Source organism: Eschrichtius robustus, chromosome 2, assembly GCF_028021215.1.
Source record: "Eschrichtius robustus isolate mEscRob2 chromosome 2, mEscRob2.pri, whole genome shotgun sequence".
In the NCBI taxonomy this organism is placed as follows: Eukaryota; Metazoa; Chordata; class Mammalia; order Artiodactyla; family Eschrichtiidae; genus Eschrichtius; species Eschrichtius robustus.
The window spans coordinates 171,165,499-171,188,160 of record NC_090825.1 but is presented as its reverse complement, the minus strand read 5'-3'; the positions used below and the strand labels follow the sequence as shown (position 1 = coordinate 171,188,160).

Sequence of the window (22,662 nt, the reverse complement as noted above, 5' to 3'; positions counted from 1 at the left end):
TAGGTTGCTTCCATGTCCTGGCTATTGTAAACAGAGCTGCAATGAACATTTTGGTACATGACTCTTTTTGACCTATGGTTTTCTCAGGGTATATGCCCAGTAGTGGGATTGCTGGGTCGTATGGTAGTTCTATTTGTAGTTTTTTAAGGAACCTCCATACTGTTCTCCATAGTGGCTGTATCAATTTACATTCCCACCAACAGTGCAAGAGTGTTCCCTTTCCTCCACACCCTCTCCAGCATTTATTGTTTCTAGATTTTTTGATGATGGCCATTCTGACCGGTGTGAGATGATATCTCATTGTAGTTTTGAGTTGCATTTCTCTAATGATTAATGATGTTGAGCATTCTTTCATGTGTCTGTAGGCCATCTGTATATCTTCTCTGGAGAAATGTCTATTTAGGTCTTCTGCCCATTTTTGGATTGGGTTGTTCGTTTTTTTGTTATTGAGCTGCATGAGCTGCTTGTAAATCTTGGAGATTAATCCTTTGTCAGTTGCTTCATTTGCAAATATTTTCTCCCATTCTGATGGTTGTCTTTTGGTCTTGTTTATGGTTTCCTTTGCTGTGCAAAAGCTTTTAAGTTTCAGTAGGTCCCATTTGTTTATTTGTGTTCTTATTTCCATTTCTCTGGGAGCTGGGTCAAAAAGAATCTTGCTGTGCTGTATGTCATAGAGTGTTCTGCCTATGTTTTCCTCTAAGAGTTTGATAGTGTCTGCCCTTACACTTAGGTCTTTAATCCATTTTGAGTTTATTTTTGTGCATGGTGTCAGGGAGTGTTCTAATTTCATACTTTTACATGTACCTGTCCAATTTTCCCAGCACCACTTATTGAAGAGGCTGTCTTTTCTCCACTGTATATGCTTGCCTCCTTTATCAAAGATAAGGTGACCATATGTGTGTGGGTTTATCTCCGGGCTTTCTATCCTGTTCCATTGATCTATATTTCTGTTTTTGTGCCAGTACCAAACTGTCTTGATTACTGAAGCTTTGTAATATAGTCTGAAGTCAGGGAGCCTGATTCCCCCAGCTCCATTTTTCGTTCTCAAGATTGCTTTGGCTATTCGGGGTCTTTTATGTTTCCATACAAATTGTGAAATTTTTTGTTCTAGTTCTGTGAAAAATGCCAGTGGTAGTTTGATAGGGATTGCATTGAATCTGTAGATTGCTTTGGGTAGTAGAGTCATTTTCACAATGTTGATTCTTCCAATCCAGGAACATGGTATATCTCTCCATCTATTTGTATCATCTTTAATTTCTTTCATCAGTGTCTTATAATTTTCTGCATACAGGTCTTTTGTCTCCTTAGGTAGGTTTATTCCTAGATATTTTATTCTTTTTGTTGCAATGGTAAACGAGAGTGTTTTCTTAATTTCACTTTCAGATTTTTCGTCATTAGTGTAGAGGAATGCAAGAGATTTCTGTGCATTAATTTTGTATCCTGCTACTTTACCAAATTCATTGATTAGCTCTAGGAGTTTTCTGATAGCATCTTTAGGATTCTCTATGTATAGTATCATGTCATCTGCAAATAGTGACAGCTTTACTTCTTCTTTTCCAATTTGGACTCCTTTTATTTCTTTGTCTTCTCTGATTGCTGTGGCTAACACTTCCAAAACTATGTTGAATAATAGTGGTGAGAGTGGGCAACCTTGTCTTGTTCCGGATCTTAGTGGGAATGGTTTCAGTTTTTCACCTTTGAGGACAATGTTGGCTGTGGGTCTGTCATATATGGCCTTTATTATGTTGAGGAAAGTTCCCTCTGTGCCTACTTTCTGCAGGGCTTTTATCATAAGTGGGTGTTGAATTTTGTCGAAAGCTTTCTCTGCATCTATTGAGATGATCATATGGTTTTTCTCCTTCAATTTGTTAATATGGTGTATCACATTGATTGATTTGCGTATGTTGAAGAATCCTTGCATTCCTGGGATAAACCACACTTGATCATGGTGTATGGTCCTTTTAATGTGCTGTTGGATTCTGTTTGCTAGTATTTTGTTGAGGATTTTTGCATCTATGTTCATCAGTGATATTGGCCTGTAGTCTTCTTTCTTTGTGACATCTTTGTCTGGTTTTGGTATCAGGGTGATGGTGGCCTCGTAGAATGAGTTTGGGAGTGTTCCTCCCTCTGCAATATTTTGGAAGAGTTTGAGAAGGATAGGTGTTAGCTCTTCTCTAAATGTTTGATAGAATTCGCCTGTGAAGCCATCTGGTCCTGGGCTTTTGTTTGTTGGAAGGTTTTTAATCACAGTTTCAATTTCAGTGCTTGTGATTGGTCTGTTCATATTTTCTATTTCTTCCTGGTTCAGTCTCGGCAGTTTGTGCATTTCTAAGAATCTGTCCATTTCTTCCAGGTTGTCCATTTTATTGGCATAGAGTTGCTTGTAGTAATCTCTCATGATCTTTTGTATTTCTGCAGTGTCAGTGGTTACTTCTCCTTTTTCATTTCTAATTCTATTGATTTGAGTCTTCTCCCTTTTTCTCTTGATGAGTCTGGCTAATGGTTTATCAATTTTGTTTATCTTCTCAAAGAACCAGCTTTTAGTTTCATTGATTTTTGCAATTGTTTCCTTCATTTCTTTTTCATTTATTTCTGACCTAATCTTTATGATTTCTTTCCTTCTGCTGGCTTTGGGGTTTTTTTGTTCTTCTTTCTCTAATTGCTTTAGGTGCAAGGTTAGGTTGTTTATTCGAGATGTTTCCTGTTTCTTGAGGTAGGCTTGTATTGCTATAAACTTCCCTCTTAGCGCTGCTTTTGCTGCGTCCCATAGGTTTTGGGTCGTCGTATCTCCATTGTCATTTGTTTCTAGGTATTTTTTGATTTCCCCTTTGATTTCTTCAGTGATCACTTCGTTATTAAGTAGTGTATTGTGTAGCCTCCATGTGTTTGTATTTTTTACAGATCTTTTCCTGTAATTGATTTTCAATCTCATAGCGTTGTGGTCGGAAAAGATACTTGATACGATTTCAATTTTCTTAAATTTACCAAGGCTTGATTTGTGACCCAAGATAGGATCTATCCTGGAGAATGTTCCATGAGCACTTGAGAAAAATGTGTATTCTGTTGTTTTTGGGTGGAATGTCCTATAAATATCAATTAAGTCCATCTTGTTTAATGTATCATTTACAGCTTGTGTTTCCTTAGTTATTTTCATTTTGGATGATCTGTCCATTGGTGAAAGTGGGGTGTTGAAGTCCCCTACTATGATTGTGTTGCTGTCAATTTCCCCTTTTATGGCTGTTAGTATTTGCCTTATGTATTGAGGTGCTCCTATGTTGGGTGCATAAATATTTACAATTGTTATACCTTCCTCTTGGATCGATCCCTTGATCATTATATAGTGTCCTTCTTTGTCTCTTGTAATAGTCTTTATTTTAAAGTCTATTTTGTCTGATATGAGAATTGCTACTCCAGCTTTCTTTTGATTTCCATTTGCATGGAATATCTTTTTCCATCCCCTCACTTTCAGTCTGTATGTGTCTCTAGGTCTGAAGTGGGTCTCTTGTAGACAGCATATATATGGGTCTTGTTTTTGTATCCATTCAGCCAGCCTGTGTCTTTTGGTGGGAGCATTTAATCCATTTACATTCAAGGTAATTATCGATATGTATGTTCCTGTTCCCATTTTCTTAAATGTTTTGGGTTTGTTATTGTAGGTGTTTTCCTTCTCTTGTGTTTCTTGCCTAGAGAAGTTCCCTTAGCATTTGTTGTAAAGCTGGTTTGGTGGTGCTGAACTCTCTCAGCTTTTGCGTGTCTGTAAAGGTTTTAATTTCTCCATCACATCTGAATGAGATCCTTGCTGGGTAGAGTAATCTTGGTTGTAGGTTTTTCTCCTTCATCACTTTAAGTATATCCTGCCACTCCCTTCTGGCTTGCAGAGTTTCTGCTGAAAGATCAGATGTTAACCTTATGGGGATTCCCCTGTGTGTTATTTGTTGTTTTTCCCTTGCTGCCTTTAATATGTTTTCCTTATATTTAATTTTTGACAGTTTGATTAATATGTGTCTTGGCGTGTTTCTCCTTGGGTTTATCCTGTATGGGACTCTCTGTGCTTCCAGGACTTGATTAACTATTTCCTTTCCCATATTAGGGAAGTTTTCAACTATAATCTCTTCAAATATTTTCTCAGTCCCTTTCTTTTTCTCTTCTTCTTCTGGGACCCCTATAATTCGAATGTTGGTGCATTTAATGTTGTCCCAGAGGTCTCTGAGACTGTCCTCAGTTCTTTTCATTCTTCTTTCTTTATCCTGCTCTGCAGTAGTTATTTCCACCACTTTATCTTCCAGGTCACTTATCCTTTCTTCTGCCTCAGTTATTCTGCTATTGATCCCATCTAGAGTATTTTTAATTTCATTTATTGTGTTTTTCATCATTGCTTGGTTCCTCTTTAGTTCTTCTACGTCCTTGTTAAATGTTTCTTTCATTTTGTCTATTCTATTTCCAAGATTTTGGATCATCCTTACTATCATTATTCTGAATTCTTTTTCAGGTAGACTACCTATTTCCTCTTCATTTGTTAAGTCTGGTGTGTTTTGACCCTGCTCCTTCATCTGCTGTGTGTTTTTCTGTCATCTCATTTTGCTTATCTTACTGTGTTTGGGGTCTCCTTTTCACAGGCTGCAGGTTCGTAGTTCCCGTTGTTTTTGGTATCTGTCCCCAGTGGCTAAGGTTGGTTCAGTGGGTTGTGTAGGCTTCCTGGTGGAGGGAACTAGTGCCTGAGTTCTGGTGGATGAGGCTGGATCTTGTCTTTCTGGTGGGCACGTCCACGTCTGGTGGTGTATTTTGGGGTGTCTGTGGCCTTATTATGATTTTAGGCAGCCTCTCTGCTAATGGATGGGGCTGTGTTCCTGTCTTGCTAGTTGTTTGGCATAGGGTGTTCAGCACTGTAGCTTGCTGGTCATTGAGTGATGCTGGGTCTTGATGTTGAGATGGAGATCTCTGAGAGATTTTTGCCGTTTGGTATTACGTGGAGCTGGGAGGTCTCTTGTGGACCAGTGTCCTGAAGTTGGCTCTCCCACCTCAGAGGTACGGCCCTGATGCCTGGCTGGAGCACCAAGAGCCTTTCGTCCACACGGCTCAGAGTAAAAGGGAGAAAAAATAGAAAGAAAGAAAGAAAGAGGCTATAATATAGTGAAGTAAAATAAAGCTATTATAAAGCAAAGCTATACAGACAAAATCTCACCCAGAAGCATACACCTATACACTCACAAAAAAAGGAAAAGGGGAAAAATTAATATATCCTGCTCCCAAAGTCCACCTCCTGAATTCGGGATGATTCGTTGTCTATTCAGGTATTCAACAGATGCAGGCACATCAAGTTGTTTGTGGAGTTTTAATCCGCTGCTTCTGAGGCTGCTGGGAGAGATTTCCCCTTCTCTTCTCTGTTCGCACAGCTCCTGGGGATCAGCTTTGGATTTGGACCCGCCTCTGCGTGTAGGTCACCTGAGGGCGTCTGTTCTTTGCTCAGACAGGACGGGGTTAAAGGAGCAGCTGCTTCGGGGGCTCTGGCTCACTCAGGCCGCGAGGAGGGAGAGGTACGGAGGAGGCGGGGCGAGCCTGCGGCGGCAGAGGCCGGCGTGACGTTGCACCAGCCCGAGGCGCGCCGTGCGTTCTCCCGGGGAAGTTGTCCCTGGATCACGGGACCCTGGTAGTGGCGGGCTGCACAGGCTCCCGGGAGGGGCGGTGTGGAGAGTGACCTGTGCTCGCACACAGGATTTTTGGAGGCGGCAGCAGCAGCCCCAGCGTCTCACGCCCGTCTCTGGGGTCCGTGCTGATAGCTGCGGCTCGCGCCCGTCTCTGGAGTTCGTTTAGGCGGCGCTCTGAATCCCCTCTCCTTGCGCGCCAGGAAACAAAGAGGCAAGAAAAAGTCTCTTGCCTCTTCGGCAGCTGCAGACTTTTTCCCGGTCTCCCTCCCAGCCAGCTGTGGTGCGCTAACCCCTTCAGGCTGTGTTCACGCCGCCAACCCCAGTCCTCTCCCTGCGATCCGACCGACCGAAGCCCGAGCCTCGGCTCCCAGCTCCGCCCGCCCCGGCGGGTGAGCAGACAAGCCTCTCGGGCTGGTGAGTGCTGGTCGGCACTGATCCTCCGTGCGGGAATCTCTCCGCTTTGCCCTCCGCACCCCTGTGGCTGCGCTCTCCTCCGTGGCTCCGAAGCTTCCCCCCTCTGCCACCCGCAGTCTCTGCCCGCGAAGGGGCTTCCTAGTGCGTGGAAACCTTTCCTCCTTCATGGCTCCCTCCCACTGGTGCAGGTGCCGTCCCTATTCTTTTGCCTCTGTTATTTCTTTTTTCTTTTGCCCTACCCAAGTACGGGGGGAGTTTCTTGCCTTTTGGGAGGTCGGACGTTTTCTGCCAGCGTTCAGTGGGTGTTCTGTAGGAGCAGTTCCACGTGTAGATGTATTTCTACTGTATCTGTGGGAAGGAAGGTGATCTCCGCGTCTTACTCTTCCGCCATCTTCTCTCCTCTCCCTATTATTTTATTAAAAGTACATTTTTTTTGGTAGAAATCCCTCAATCAAACAAATCATGAACATTTATCTACGTAATGGCTGCTTCTGAGTCTCAGGGAATTAACTGTCTGTGAGCCTTCCCTTCCTGGAGAAGTACCACACCAAGGGTCAACCAGTAGATGTAATGCACAAGAACAAAGCCTCAGGAGCAGGCCAGGCCTAGGTCCAGAATACTAAATGTCACAGTTGTGAGTCTGTTTTATAATTTTATAACAGCCTAACTCCAGATGTTTATTAGAAAAATATCCAATTAAAAATTAATATAGACTATTTCCATTGCAAAGCTGATTCTCTCTTTCACCCCCTAAACCATAGTGGAGGGTTAAAACTACTTAGGTACATCTTCTTTTCTACATGCATCCTGGGAACACAGACACTCATTATCATCATTATCATTAGATGCATCTGTTACATCAGGTAGTAAAGATATGAAATAAACTTAAATGAATGCATATGAAATCTGTAATGTAGTGAAAGGTAGAAAAATATTTTTGTCGTGAAGGTGAGGTACCAATATATTGTGATATTCCGCATTATCCTTTTTTCTTTTTTTTAAACTCCACTGTGGTGAAGTAACTTTCAACCTTGATTTTAAACCCTTGTTGGGTTTTTATTTAAGAATGTTGTTTATTTATTTTAAATTAATTTTTAATTGAAGTATAGTTGATTTACAATGCTATGTTAATTTCTGCTGTACAGCAAAGTACTGCTGTACTCAGTTATACACATATATACATTTTAAAAATATTCTTTTCCATTATGGTTTATTCCAGGATGTTGACTATAGTTCCCTGTGCTATACAGTAGGACCTTGTTTATCCATTCTATATGTAATAGATTGCATCTACTAACCCCAAACTTCCAGTCCATCCCTCCCCCATTCCCCCTCCCCCCTCAGCAACCATAAGTCTGTTCTCTATGTCTGTCTGTTTCTGTTTCGTAGATAGGTACATTTGTGCCATATTTTAGATTCCACATATAAGTGATAACATATGGTATTTGTCTTTCTCTTTCTGACTTACTTCACTAGTATGATAATCTCTAGCTGCATCCATGTTGCTGCAAATGGCATTATTTCATTCTTTTTTTTTTTAATGTCAGTATATGCTATTTAAATTTATTTATTTATTTTTATATATTTTTATTTTTTGGCTGTGTTGGGTCTTCGTTTCTGCCTGAGGGCTTTCTCTAGTTGTGGCAAGCAGGGGCCACTCTTCATCGCGGTGCGTGGGCCTCTCACTATCATGGCCTCTCTTGTTGCAGAGCACAGGCTCAGTAGTTGTGGCTCATGGGCCTAGTTGCTCCGCAGCATGTGGGACCCTCCCAGACCAGGGCTCGAACCCGTGTCCCCTGCATCGGCAGGCAGATTCTCAACCACTGCGCCACCAGGGAAGCCCCTCATTCTTTTTTTTAATGGCTGAGTAATATTCCATTGTATATATATGTACCACATCTTCTTTATCCATTCATCTGTTGATGGACATTTAGGTTGTTTCCATGTCTTGGCTATTGTGAATAGTGCTGCAATGAACATAGGGGTGGATGTCTCTTTTTGAATTAGAGTTTTGTCTGGATATATGCCCAGGATTGCTGGATCATATGATAATTTTTTTTTTTTAAGACTTTTTTTGATGTGGACCATTTTTAAAGTCTTTACTGAATTTGTTACAATATTGCTTTTGTTTTATGTTTTGGTTTTTTGGCCACAAGGCATGTGGGATCTTAGCTCCCTGACCAGGGAACGAACCCACACCCCCTGCATTGGAAGGTGAAGTCTTAATCACTGTACCTCCAGGGAAGTCCCAAATTGTAAGTAACCCCCGAGGTAATTCTATTTTTAGTTTTCTGAGGAACCGCCATACTGTTTTCCACAGTGGCTGCAGATTGGCGTACATTTAATCAGTGGAAATCCACTGGTGCTCAAAACCTCATTACCGGACTTCCCTGGTTGTGCAGTGGTTAAGAATCCGCCTGCCAGTGCAGGGCACACGGGTTCGACCCTGGTCTGGGAAGATCCCACATGCCATGGAGCAACTAAGGCCGTGTGCCACAACTACTGAGCCTGCGCTCTAGAGCCCACAAGCCACAACTACTGAGCCCACGTGCCACAACTACTGAAGCCCGCATACCTAGAGCCTATGCTCCGCAACAAGAGAGGCCACGCAATAAGAAGCGCATACACCGCAACGAAGAGTAGCCCCCGCTCGCCAGAACTAGAGACAGCCCGTGTGCAGCAACGAAGACCCAACACAGCCAAAAATAAATAAATAAAATTAACAAACAAACAAACACACACAAAAAAACCTCATTCCCATTTGAAGTGACTATTCACAAATGCCGCTTTTTTTTTTCCAGCTGCACAGCGCGGCTTGTGGGATCTTAGATCACTGACCAGGGATCAAACCCGGGCCCCAGCAGTGAAAGCACTGAGTCCTAATCACTGGACCGCCAGGGAATTCCTACAAATGCCACATTTTTAAATCACTGAAGCCTTTTCTGTCTTTCCAGCAGGGACTGTGTTTCATGATAACCAGATCGTGCCTGCTTATCAGAAGAAAGCTCTATGTCCAATAGAATGGCAATTAATAAATGTAGGTGAAAGAATAGACTGAGGTAATCATTTTGTAACCCTTAATGATCTAATTTATTCAGTCAAGAATCATGACTGAGATTTAAAAAAAATTTTAAGCCATCTTAACCATTTTTAAGCGTACAGTTCAGGGGCATTAAGTAATTTCACATCATGGAACTATCAGTAGCTTCCATCTCCAGAACTCTCTTCATCTTGTGAAACTGAAACTCTGTCCCTGTTAAACACCAACTCCTAGGGTGGTGGAGAAGGGATGGATTGGGAGTTTGGTATTAACAGATGCAAACTATTGTATAGAGAATGGATAAAAAACAAGGTCCTACTATATAGCACAGGGAACTATATTCAATATCCTGTGATAAACCATAAGGGAAAAGAATATGAAAAAGAATGTATATATATATGTATAACTGAATCACTTTGTACAGCAGAAATTAATACATCATTGTAAATCAACTATACTTCAATAAAATAAATTTTAAAAAAATTATGTGCTATGTATATACAATGGAATATTACTCAGCCATAAAAAAGAGTGAAATAATGCCATTTCCAGCAACATGGATGGACCTAGAGATTATCATACTAAGCAAAGTCAGTCAGACTGAGAAAGACAAATACCATCTGATATCACTTACGTGTGGAATCTAAAATATGACACAAATGAACTTACCTAAGAAACAGAAACAGACTCACAGACATAGAGAACAGACTTGTGGTCTCCAAGGAGGAGGGGGGGGGTGGGGGAGGGAAGGACTGGGAGTTTGGGATTAGCAGATGCAAGCTGTGATATATAGGATGGGTAAACAACAAGGTCCTACTGTATAGAACAGGGAACTGTATTCAGTATCCTGTGATAAACCATAATGGAAAAGACTATGAAAAGGAATATGTATATGTGTAACTGAATCACTTTGCAGTACGGTAGAAATTAACACAACATTGCAAATCAACTATACTTCAATTAAGAACAAAAAACAAAAAAAAAAACCCCACTAACTCCTCATCCCTCCCCAACCTCAGCCCCTGGCACCCGCCATTCTGCTTTCTGTCTCTGGATGTGACTCCTTTAGAGACCTCATATGAGTGGAATCACACAGTATTTGCTCTTTGTGACTGACTTATTTCACTGAGCATGATGTCCTCAAGGTGCATCCACATTGTAGCAAGTGTCAGAAGTTCCTCCTCTCTTTTTTAAAATACTTCTCTTTAGGTTTTTTTTTTTTTTTTTTTTTTTGGCCACGCCGCACAGCTTGTGGGATCTTAGTTTCCCGACCAGGGATTGAACCTGGGCCCTTAGTGGTGAGAGCACAGAGTCCTAACCACTAGACCGCCAGGGAATTCTCAGAAGTTCCTTCCTTTTTTTTTTTAAATAGTTTTAAAAATTATTTTAAAAATAAATTTATTTATTTTTGGCTGTGTTGGGTCTTCTTTGCTGTGCACGGGCTTTCTCTAGTTGTGGCGAGCAGGGGTTACTCTTCGTTGAGGTGAGTGGGCTTCTCACTGTGGTGGCTTCTCTTGTTGCGGAGCACAGGCTCTAGGCACGTGGGCTTCAGTAGTTGTGGCATCTGGGCTCAGTAGTTGTGGTTTGTGGACTCTAGAGTGCAGGCTCAGTAGTTGTGGTGCACGGGCTTAGTTGCTCCGCGGCATGTGGGATCTTCCCGGACCAGAGCTCGAACCTGTGTCCCCTGCATTGGCAGCCGGATTCTTAACCACTGCACCACCAGGAAAGTCCCTCGTTTTTAAGACTGAATAATATTCCATTGTATGAATGGACCACATTTTGTTCATTCATCCATTGATGGACACTGTGGTTGCTTCCACCTTTTGGCTAGTGTGAATCATGCTGCTATGAATGTGGATGTACAAATATCTGTTTGAGACCCCCCCCCTTTTCTTTAATCTTTTGGCCATGCCACATGGCATGTGTGATCTTAGTTCCCCGATCAGGGATCGAACCCGTGCTGCCTGCAATGGAAGCGTGGAGTCTTAACCACTGGACTGCCAGGGAAGTCCCGAGACCACACTTTCAATTCCCAGTAGAATTGCTGGGTCATGTTTCTATTCTACAGTAATTCTATTTCTAATTTTTTGTGGATCTGTCATACTGTTTTCCACAACAGCAGGGGTTTTTTTGTATTTAATGAAATAAATATTCAAGGCACAGCTGAAGCCCATTTGTGTGCCTCTCGGATCCCCGTCTGCTGCTTCCCCAGACACAACCACTATGAAAGTGTTGGTCTGTCTCCTTCCTGTCCAGGTTTTCCCACAGTTATCTCATGTCGCTAAACTCAGTTATTCTGTGTCTTTAAAAACATTAGGTTAATCTATTCTACCACACATATCTATCTGCAACCTGCTTTTCTCCCTCAAGCATGTTTGCAGTTTTTAGAAAGCAAGCTATAGCAAAAAAGACATTGAACCCCATGACAGTCAAAACGAATGGTCAGCACTTGTTTCCTCTTTATGTGTCATGAGGAAGCCTTTCTAACACCCCATCATCACCACGGTGACCATAATCACACACATGTGTAATGTGCCTGTCAGCTTTGTCCACACTGACATGCAATCGTTTGCAACTACTAATCAAAAACTTACACAGACATCGTCACACAACCACTGATCTACCGCTGACTATTGCAGTCCTGGTTCTGGGGCTGGGCATGCACGTAGCAATAAGACAGACCAATGCCGCCCCTGCCTGTCTCAAGAACAAGGCAGGTAGGCAAACTCCACAATGAACAAGGGGATTTGAAAGAGTGAGAACTGCTACAATCAAAATAAAGCAGAGAATTGGGATGGAGGGACTCTGACCTTTGCTTTGTTTCTCTCCAGATTTTATTATTAAAATGCACAGATCTTATATGTACAGCTGGATTTTTTTTAAGGGTCTGACTCTTTATTTTAAGGGTAGCTGGATATTTTACATGTGTATTTGTCTGTCATTAACCGCCCAGATCAAGATGGAGAAAATTCCCATCACCTGCCTGGCACCCCTTGCAAGTGGGTCCCATCCCCATAAAGAGATGGTCACAGTTCTGATTTCTGTTACTAAGCATTAGTTTCGCCTGTTTGAGAATTTCACACCAATGGAATCATATGGTATCTATTGTTTTGTGTCTGTGACATGCATCCATGTCACCGTGCATCAATGTTATTCGCTCCTCTTTATTGCTACATGGTACTCCATTGTAGAGGTGGAAGACAGTTTTTTGTCCATCCATTTGTTGATGGACTTTTGAGTTGTGTTATGACCTGAACTGTGTCCCCCCAAAATTCATATGTTGAAGCCCTAACCCCCAGTACCTCTGAATGTGAGTGTATTTGGAGATAGAGTCTTTAAAGATGTGATTGAATTAAAATTAGGATTTGCAGCAGCATGGATGGACCTAGAGATTATCATACTAAGTGAAGAAAGAGAAAGACAAATACCATAAGATATCACTTACATGTGGAATCTAAACTGTGATACAAATGAACTTATGAAACAAAAACAGATTCACAGATATAGAAAACAAACTTACGGTTACCAAAGGGGAAAGGGGGTAGGGGAGGGATAAATTAGGAGTTTGGGATTAGCAGATACAAAATACTATATATAAAATAGATAAACAACAGGGTCCTATTGTATAGCACAGGGAACTAAATTCAATATCCTATAATAAACCATATTATAGGATATAATAAACCCTCCCTCCCTCCCTCTCCCTCTCTCCCTCCCTCCCTCCCTCCCTGTCTCTCCCTCTCCCTCCGTCTCTCCCTATTTGTAGGATTTATATTCTTTACTTTTCAGGCGTGTTTTATGGCCCAGAATGTGGTCTATCTGGTAAGTGTCCCATGTTATCTTGAGAAGAATGGCTAGTCTGCTGTTGTTGGATGACGTATTCTATAAATATCAAATAAAACCAGTGATTGATGGTACCGTTCTCTTCAAAAATATGTTTACTGACTTTCTGCCTGCAGGATTTGTCAGTTACTGACAGTGCCACTGAAATGTTCAGTTAGAATTGTAGATTTGTCTACCTCATATTCCAGTTTTGTACATTTTTGCATCACTTATTCTGTCAATATGTTTCAGCACATGTATAATAAAGGCTTCTTATGTCTTCCTGGAGAGTTGGCACTTTTTATCTGTATGTAATGCCCCTCTTTCTCCCTGATAATTTTCCTTGTTCTGAAATCAGCTTTGTGTGAAATTAATAGTTATTTTAAATTAATAGCCTGGTCATTCAAAAATCTCTCCTGTACCTGAGTATTGTTTTGATGATTGCTTTCTCTCTTCACAATGTGTTTTCTCTTACCTTTTAGTATGCCTTCTAATTTTTGGTTGAAAACCAGATGTATCAGGTAATTTGAGGTAAATAGGTCTTTAGTGTGAGGTTTTATGTGTTCTTGAACAGGAGGTTAGAGTATGTTTAATACTTGACATAGCTGTAAGTATAAGGAGCTTCAATATCCTCTAGTGCCCTTGAATTTTTCTTCCTGGTGTTTGAGTAGTCCCAGAAGCTCATTCTTGAGTAGAGTCTATGTCTTGCAGCTCTCTGTTTTAATCCACTGTTACTATATTGGGACCCTGATGATATATGGTGGTAAGGTATTTGGGATGGAATATGTTCTATTACGTTATGATTAAGCCTGCAAAGTTTTGGTGGAACAGACTGTGCATAGGACTGTTTCTATGGACTGGACTATGAAAATCAGAGAAAGTTCTCAGCCTGCCTTTTTTTTCTTTTAATCAGAGAGGAAAGCTGAAAAGGGCTGGAGTTGCATAATTGCTCTTTCTCTAATCAGATAAAGCTTTGGCAAGCTAGTTTCCTTTGAGAAATAGCGTAAGATACAAAGAACAGAATGCATTGTGTATATATCAAAATATTTCCCTGTTTGCTGCATGAAGCATGAGGCAATTTTTTTTTTTTTTTAATCTTTATGGTAAGAACATGGTTTGGCTCCTGCAGGAAGAATTCGTGAATTGTGGGTGGCCCTCTAAGACTGGGTTCTGCAGACCTTTTAATTCTCGAGCGAGTTTACACTGTGTCTCCAGCAATTCATGTGTTCCTACAGTTTACTGGCTCGAGTGGCTTCTGGTCTTGGTTTATTCCACAAAGGCAATTTTTAGGAGAGTAGGGCAAGTGTTAAGTGGGTGCAGGTGGCTGCAGCAAAGAGGAGAGTGGGTTGGGCCTTTAATGTATCAAGGAGTTGAGTTTGGGTATTCAAGGTTTGACCCTCCTAGCCACTGGCACAAAGAGAAAAGAGGCACGTGTCTACCTTTGTAACTTGATTGCCTATTGCAGACCAGGCAGGGTGAGTGGGTATCTAAGACCAATGAACAGTCACACATCAAAAATGGAATCAGTGTCTTCATTAAAAGTTCACTCCTGATGACTGTTGACTGAATTATGCCACATCTCACAAGAATTTGAATAGCCATGTGAAAAGCACAAGCAACATGTTATAATTAAGATGAGGAAGTCTTGAAAAAAGCATTCCAATTCCAGTCATCCTAAGATGTTGGAGAAATCCAGGAAAATATGTCAGTGGGGTTCCAGAACTCAATTCAATTACCTTGGTAATGTTATTCGTTATTTTCACTTGTTTTCTCATGTGTTGAGTTCTTGGTGGCCCCTTGCCATGTTGTTTACCCACAGGCAGCAAGCAATCCTTTAAGGGAACAGAACTATCCCTGGGTGGCCAATAAATGTCTAAAGCCAACAAGTCAGCCACCATGGCTGCCAGGGAGGTTCCCCTTCATGGAAAGCCTCTAAAATGTTAGTTGCCTGCTGCATGTGTTTAGAATGTTTCAGACATTTCTTGACTGGGATCAGTGATGTGAGTTTGTTGAATGGCATCGTGTGTACCCTGGGCAATGCCAGTGACTCTCAGGACAGTGAGTGAAATTGGTAGGAAAACAGCACCTTTGTGTTGGGAAGGGCCACAGCGTGTTATGAAGGAGGATGCCCCAAATAAAATATTGACATCCAGGGTACAGAGTATAGGTGGTGTTAGGAGGAAGGTCCGGTGGTGGGATATGAGTGTTTGCTACTGGAAACTCTTACAGTAAACAAAAGGATTGTTGAGAATGACCATTTGACAGAAATGTCTCGTGCAGAAAGGCCTCTGTTTATAAGGTGTCACTAAGCCTGAGGATCAGAACAAAGTAATGGGCTCATATACCGAGGTGGGGGGGGTGGGGGGTGGGAGGGTCTAACTAATGCCTCAAACAGCAGGAAGAGACTCATTTAGAAGTTAACACGGTTTGTCTAAAGAAGCCATTCTAGCTTCTATGAGGGCTGTATCCTGGGATCATAAGAAGTAAAAGTGCCGCCGAATGCCTTTTTCTAGAGCCCAGTGTCTTGAGGTTTTTTTGTTTGTTTGTTTGTTTGTTTTTGAGAAACGAGTAGGTCACATCAGTGTCTTGGTGAGTCCTTCCATTTTGGCTTCATCAGTGGTGTGTCTAATAGGATAAGTGAGGAATATAAGTATATACCATGGTCAGAGCATAGCAAGTAGTCCTGCTGATTGGATGAAGGGTCCTATTAAGTCTATTTTCCATCAGCTGTAGGGACCCCTTCCTCAGCCTGGAAATTATGTCCATTGATTACACTACTAGGGGCATTTTTTTCCTTATCAGGTAAACTTGGCAGTTAGTAAGTTAGCCATGGCAGAGGAGGGAAGTCCCTTGCATTCTGCCTAGAGCTTTAGGGTAGAGGTCTCTCAACGGTTTCACACAGGGCCAAGATTAATACCATCAGGTCTGAGAGGTTTCATATGTGCAGAGTTAGGAGTGAACTTGATTGGGTAACTGTGAAGCAAGACATTCCCAGAGTTCTTTATTCCAGAGCGGTGATAAGGAGTTAGATAAGTTCTTGTCACTATTGGTGGGACTGGATAGCAAGATCATTGGCAACGGTCAAAGGATCTGTGAAAATGTGCAGATGAGTTTGACTATTGGCCAGGGCATCCTGTAGTGCTAGCGTGCTTGCTGGAATTTGAGCGGATGCTTGGGTGCAGTTTTTATCAGGGATATCTTGTTTGATCGGGGGCAGGACCTGCCGTTCTCTCCAGTGGACTCCATCAGGTGTGGTGATAGCACATGGTCTATAAAGTATATGAACTCTCATGGTCCTTCATGTGATCCTAAGCGACTCTTCAAATGGCCAATGAGTCTAGAAAAGGGGTGACCTCCTCCAGAACAACTGCATTACTCAGAAGGGAACACACTTCCTCCTGTAGTTGAGATGTGCCAGAGGTCCCATTTTTGGCTTTATCCTGTAGGTACCATTGTCTTTTCAATGAGGAAGCCTCTGTGGTGAAAAAAGCCTGAGGGATCCTGGCTTCACGAACCAAGACAAAATGGAAAGCTGGCTACACTGAATCATCAGCTCAGGGCCTCTGAGATCCTCCATTTCCAGACTGTGTCCATTACCAACAGTGGCTGTTCTGTGTTTAGCACTAGGCTGAGAATAGTTTCTTACACCAGAATGTCCTGGTTTATGGCCATCTTGGGTGGTTTAGAGACTTGAGAGGCATGAGGGGTGGCTGCTAGGGCCTTTGTGGTGTAGGAGTGTGGGGAGGGCAACGCTAACGTAGTGCCTGTTATTTGGTCAGAGTCTAGATCCTTTTGTTTTCCTGTTCAAAGTCTGCAGATGTTTAAGTATTTTGTAAGTAAGCAAGTAGAGATGATAATTATGGGACACCTGGGATTGTTGCAGCTGAGAGGTCTGTACCCATGACATGGGTTTGACCACTGTTTCTTCCACCATCTCAGCTCACAGCCCCCTGGTGTTGCCACAGAGAAATTTTCCAGAGTGGGGCAGGTGTGGATTTCTAAAGATATTTGCCAGTAGGAGGTACAGAGTAGGCTTGAGCTGGGAAATGTAGAGCTGGAAATGGCCTTAAGATGACCCTGGAAAAGATATGATGCTGATGATCATGAATTAGGATGTTCCCAGGCAGATTCCACTTGGGGAGACTGTGGGATACACCTTTATGTTTCAGAACCATAGTCCTTCCAAAGATCTGACCATGGAACCTAACTTAAACTCAAAAGATCTGGGAACCCTCTTACTCCACTCCTGTTATGAGATGAGGGCCAGTGCAGCCCTAGAGGGTGTTTTCTAAATTAAGATGAGATTTCAAGAGAGGCCTGTTGAGGACTGAGTCCTTCCTCCTGGTCCTTCAATTCTTTGTAAGTAGTAGCAAAAGGTGGTGGAAATAACTGTTGCACATGTAAAAATCAAGATTCAGCAAAGATTAACATTTTCCTAGCATTTGAAAGCATTGTTTTTTGTTAATTATTTTAAATACGTGCATATACCATATTTTAAGTGTAGTTGTGAATTTTCACAAATGTACAGTAACGCTACCACCAAAAGATGGGTTATACTCCATCACCCCAAAAGAACATTTTTGTGATGCCCCTTTCTACCAAACCCCTTCACCACTGACTGATGTTTTAGGTCCCTATGTATGTCTTTCCAGAATGTAACATAAATAGAACATATTGCCACTTGAGTCATCTGTGAAATTTGATGCCATATTTTCTTTCATAGTGAGTAATTTCTTGCAGGGTTATTCTTCTTTTTTAAAAAATTTATTTATTTGGCTATGTCAGGTCTTAGTTGCAGCATATGGGCTCTTCAGTTGCATCATGCAGGATCTTTAGTTGTGGCACGTGGGACCTAGTTCCCTGACCAGGGATTGAACCTGGGCCCCTTGCATTAGGAGCGCAGAGTCTTAGCCACTGGACCACCAGGGAAGTCCCTTGCAGCGTTCTTCTGAGTTTAAAATTTTGACAAGTGTTAAGTTGGTGGCATACATTAGGCTTTCCAAACTGAGATTCCATTACTGTGAGCTCTGTACGTTTGGGTAATAACCTCTTCTACCATGGTTAACCTTCTCGTTAAGATGTTAGGAATGATGGAAGGAACGATTTGCAGGGACGTCAAAAGGGAGACTAATAATTATGAAATGACAATCTTTACAGGGCTAAGAAAATGCAAGTCAGCACTAAAAATGGACAGAATTTGGCTTTCCTTTGCTCTTTAATAAAACTCAGAGCTGTTACTTTTGTATCCTCCTACTCTAGAATATGTGCTTGAAGTCTAAGCATATAGAAATGATACCTGTGAACAGTAAGATGGGATACGAGGCTTTGTGGGTCACTGAAAAAAAAAAAAGCTTTCAACTAATTCTCTTATAGAAAGGCATTAAAAATTTCCACTATCTCCTTTCACATTAAATTAGGATATTACTCAAAATGATACCCTCTCTCTGTAGCTCACCTCAGTTATTCCTTGGATAATTGCCTTCTAAACATCCATAGCTCTTTTTGTTGTTTCCACCAGGAAATCACAGTAGACTTACATAAATATCACTCTACTCACAGTATAAACTCAGGATGGGCTAGAACAGTGCAGATGAACATAACCTTTTCTCAGACTGGGGGGAACTCCAGGGTTTAACAGAGTATATACTGTGTCAGTCAGTATTACAAGCAAAATGAAAATGCCAAATATAAAACTTGAAATAGTGAATAGTTTCTTAAAGGATGTTAAACAAAAAGATGCCACAAATATCTGTGGCCAGATCAAAGGAAAGTCTCAAGTCCCAGAAACCTATGTCCAAACTCATGATCACATGTTGTATACAGGAAACTGCAAAAATGAAGATGAACCATATCTATATCTTTACCTTTATGGGGAATCTTTACTGTTAATCAAAGAAAGCAGGACTTTCTACACTGCTGCCCTCTATTTACTTCCACACCCAAGGAGTTCCTGTAAGTTAATAGAAATGCAAGTGATCAGTAATGACATCCTCACTCACTTGAGGCTCCTACCCTCGTAAGAAAGATATACACACACTCCCAGCCTCTCTATTATCTGACATGTCATTATTTACTTTCCTTCAAAGCTCTCATTTCCATCTTATAAACCAAAGCTTTATCATTTGTTAACTATCATCTCCCTTTTCCCACAAAAATATGAGCACGAGGACTGTAAGAACTTGTTTCATGCCTCTATATCCAAATCCTAGAGTGCCTTATTTGTGCTAAACTGGGTATGTGTTGAATCTAGTGCCAGGCATGTTGAAACAGCATCAAGAGTATAGTCCCTCTGAGCAAGGAATGCTTAACTGGAACAGTGATCCTGTCTCTCTCTCTTGCTAGGTTTGTGTTCTCTCACAATTTACCTGAACATATAGGTCTCAGCTGAGTTATAAAGGAGATATTAAAAGGTATCGTATACTTTACTGAGAAGTGAATTTATATATTTTCACTGAGGTACTTTATGGTAAACACTATCCATCCAGTATACCACAGGAAGTATAAGAGTGTTTAGATAACGGGTAGGAAAGGCAAAAAGCAACACCAGGGGACTGGATGCTGGCCTTGTGTTCTTTTTTTTTTTTTTTTAATTTTTATTTATTATTTGTTTATTATTTATTTTTTTGGCTGTGTTGGGTCTTCGTTTCTGTGCGAGGGCTTTCTCTAGTTGTGGCAAGCGGGGGCCACTCTTCATCGCGATGCGCGGGCCTCTCACTATCGCGGCCTCTCTTGTTGCGGAGCACAGGCTCCAGACGCGCAGGCTCAGTAGTTGTGGCTCACGGGCCTAGCTGCTCCGCGGCATGTGGGATCTTCCCAGACCAGGGCTCGAACCTGTGTCCCCTGCATTGGCAGGCAGATTCTCAACCACTGCGCCACCAGGGAAGCCCGCCTTGTGTTCTTTTATCATGTTGAAGAGAAAAATGTCAAACACTTCCATCATCAGACAAAGCTGTTCAGTGATCACAAATGGATCAAGACAAAAATAAGGGTATTTTGTAACCATATCACTAAAAATGATGAGACAATTCCAAATCATAAAAATGACCACGATTCTGCTCTTCTTAATAATATGACTGACTGTGGAGCTTCCTGTGAATTAGGTTTAGCTTCACTACACTGTTTTTGTCTTCTAGAAAACATTGATTATGATCACCTATGATAGAATTAAGTTCACCTTCTTGCAGCATCCAGTACATCCAGAAACATCTTGCTTCCCTGAAGAGTAATCAAATCACCCAGCAAAAGCCCAAATCGTAAATCCTTTTGAGCACCTCTTACTGATAAATCCAGTCATTTAGGGTTTGTGGTCATTCTGAGTACTACAATTTATGACACCACTCTTGTTGACTGCTGGTGTGATCCCAGTGGGTTCTGGCCACATGACGCTGAAGAAACAAATGAGAAATTCGTTTCAAGACAAAAATCATAACTATGTAGAAATAAAAATAAAATTTACCCAAGGAAAGAAATACCCGAACATGTATACACAAGGGATTATTGAATGAGAATGTGTAGCAATTAACTTGACCAAATTACAAAATTCACCTGAAAATCCGTAGTCACAACAGAATATTTTAATATACGTGTTCAGGAAATGAAAAACACATTTATTAGTATGCAAATTGTATGAAAACAGTTAATGAAAATATTTCTAAGAAACAACAGAAGATTTTGTTCAACAAAAATGTATTGTTTGTAATCACAATGAAACATAATTGAAAATGTACTGAGGAACTGTGTACAGCTGTGAGCAACGGGAAGCACCCACAATCTGCCTGATATGAGGAAGGTGCCAATTCTCACTTGGAGGGACGGGGCCAGGGCAGTCACTGAACAGTGCAGCAGAGGAACAAACTCCAATGTGGTTCTTTTGGACTGTGCAACCATAGCTGTCATAGTGGAATCAGGAACACATGGTCACTAGCAGTATTACCAGAATTAGGTGTTTACTACACAAATTAGACCTTATATGAATATGATCTAGAGAAGATGGAAGTCCAAGCATCATAGAATACTCTAAACCATGAAAGTTAGAATTAGTTGCCTGGTGGACTCATGGAAACTTGCAGGAAAATCCAAAATATGATGGATCTTTGATGTGGAACTTGTGAAGATGTGTAGAAACCTACACGTCTTCCAATGGAAGTCAACCAGCTGATTGTGGTTTCCAGGATACTCTGGATTGACAGGGTAAGGAATCAGGACAACAGGCTAGAACAAGTGTCCTCAAAGTTCCTACACATGTCTGTCTCCCTGCACGGTGCTGAAATCTGACTAATGCCTCCTGTACTTCTGAATTCCAAATCTCATGCGAGTGAGGCTACATGTGAATTCTCACATGGAACCATAAGAGAAATGGATTATAGAAAATGTCACATTACCCAGGTGACAAAACAATGTAGGAGAGCCAACTACAATTCTACATTTTATTGTTCAGTGACAGGTCTGTCTTAACAATTATTTTTTTTTAGTAGTTATTTATTTATTTGGCTGCATTGGGTCTTAGTTGCAGCATGTGGAATTTTTTTTTTTTTAGTTGTAGCATGTGAACTCTTAGTTGCAGCATGTGGGATCTAGTTCCCTGACCAGGGATCAAACCCGGCCCCCTGGCATTGGGAGTGCAGAGTCTTGGCCACTGGATCACCAGGGAAGTCCCTCTTAACACATTATTGACAGGAGATGTATTAATACATCTTTTGTTACCTGAATGTTATTGACCAGAGATGTACCAATACGTTTTTAGAGAGTGATACAATTAACATCACTGTGCAAAGTTGTTAGAGCTTAAAATTGATCAAGGTTCATTATACGACTTGTGATTGTCATTATCATTCACATTTTGCTCCGTTAGGTTTTTGTTCCAACCTTGTATCTATTATAAACGCAAGTTTATGACCATACAATTTTCAAAAATGATGCATCGTGCAATTTTGAGTGAAGAAGAATTTTTTGGTGAATTTTATGCAGATACTTTCTCTGATTGTCCACGTGACGTATATACTAGTGTCTCAGAATATAGTTCTGATTCAGACGATGTGAATATTAGACCAACAAAAAGACAAAAAACCTTAGTGATTGATTCTGATACAGGAAATGAAAATGAAACTCACAGTGCTGGGGAATGCTCCTTTGCTTCTACAGAAGAGTGGACTGAAGACAACATTTCATGAAAATCAGAAGACTTTACAGTGTGCCAGGTGCAAATAACCCACAAAGTGTTAGTGAAATAACAATTTTTGGTAACAACTTTCTTGAGTTGGTTCCTTCTCAGACAAACTTGTATCACCAACAGAATGAAAAATCATATAAAAAGTATGGTAAGGCTTTAAAATGGACTGATGTAACCAGTAGTGACACGAAGAAGTTTCTTGGGTTAATACTTTTGATGGGACAAATAAGAAAGTCACACTGGAAAGAATATTGGTCGACTGATCCCTTAATTGAAACACCTATCTTTTGAAAGATTATGACGAGAAGAAGGTTCGAACAAATAGACATTTCTTCACTTTAATGATAACTCAGAAAACTCCACTTCCTGCAGAATTTCAGAAGTTAAACCTCTTTTGGATTATTTTCTACCAAAATTTCAATCAATCTGTATACCCAAACAAGAGCTATCACTTGACGAGAGAATGATAAAGTGGAGAGGACAACTCAGATTCAAATCCTGGAAAACTTACAAAATAAGGAATTTTGGTCAGGATTGTTAGCGAAAGTGAAACTGGGTATATATGCAACCTT

The 22,662-nt window shown here is 41.1% G+C and overlaps 1 non-coding gene across 1 annotated transcript; it reads right to left on the bottom strand.

Annotated features, from left to right (window-relative positions):
* Nucleotides 1-17,777: 17,777 nt before the first annotated feature.
* Nucleotides 17,778-17,850, bottom strand: TRNAR-CCU (transfer RNA arginine (anticodon CCU)). Its single transcript has one exon. It is a non-coding gene; the product is annotated as a tRNA-Arg (tRNA).
* Nucleotides 17,851-22,662: the final 4,812 nt, after the last annotated feature.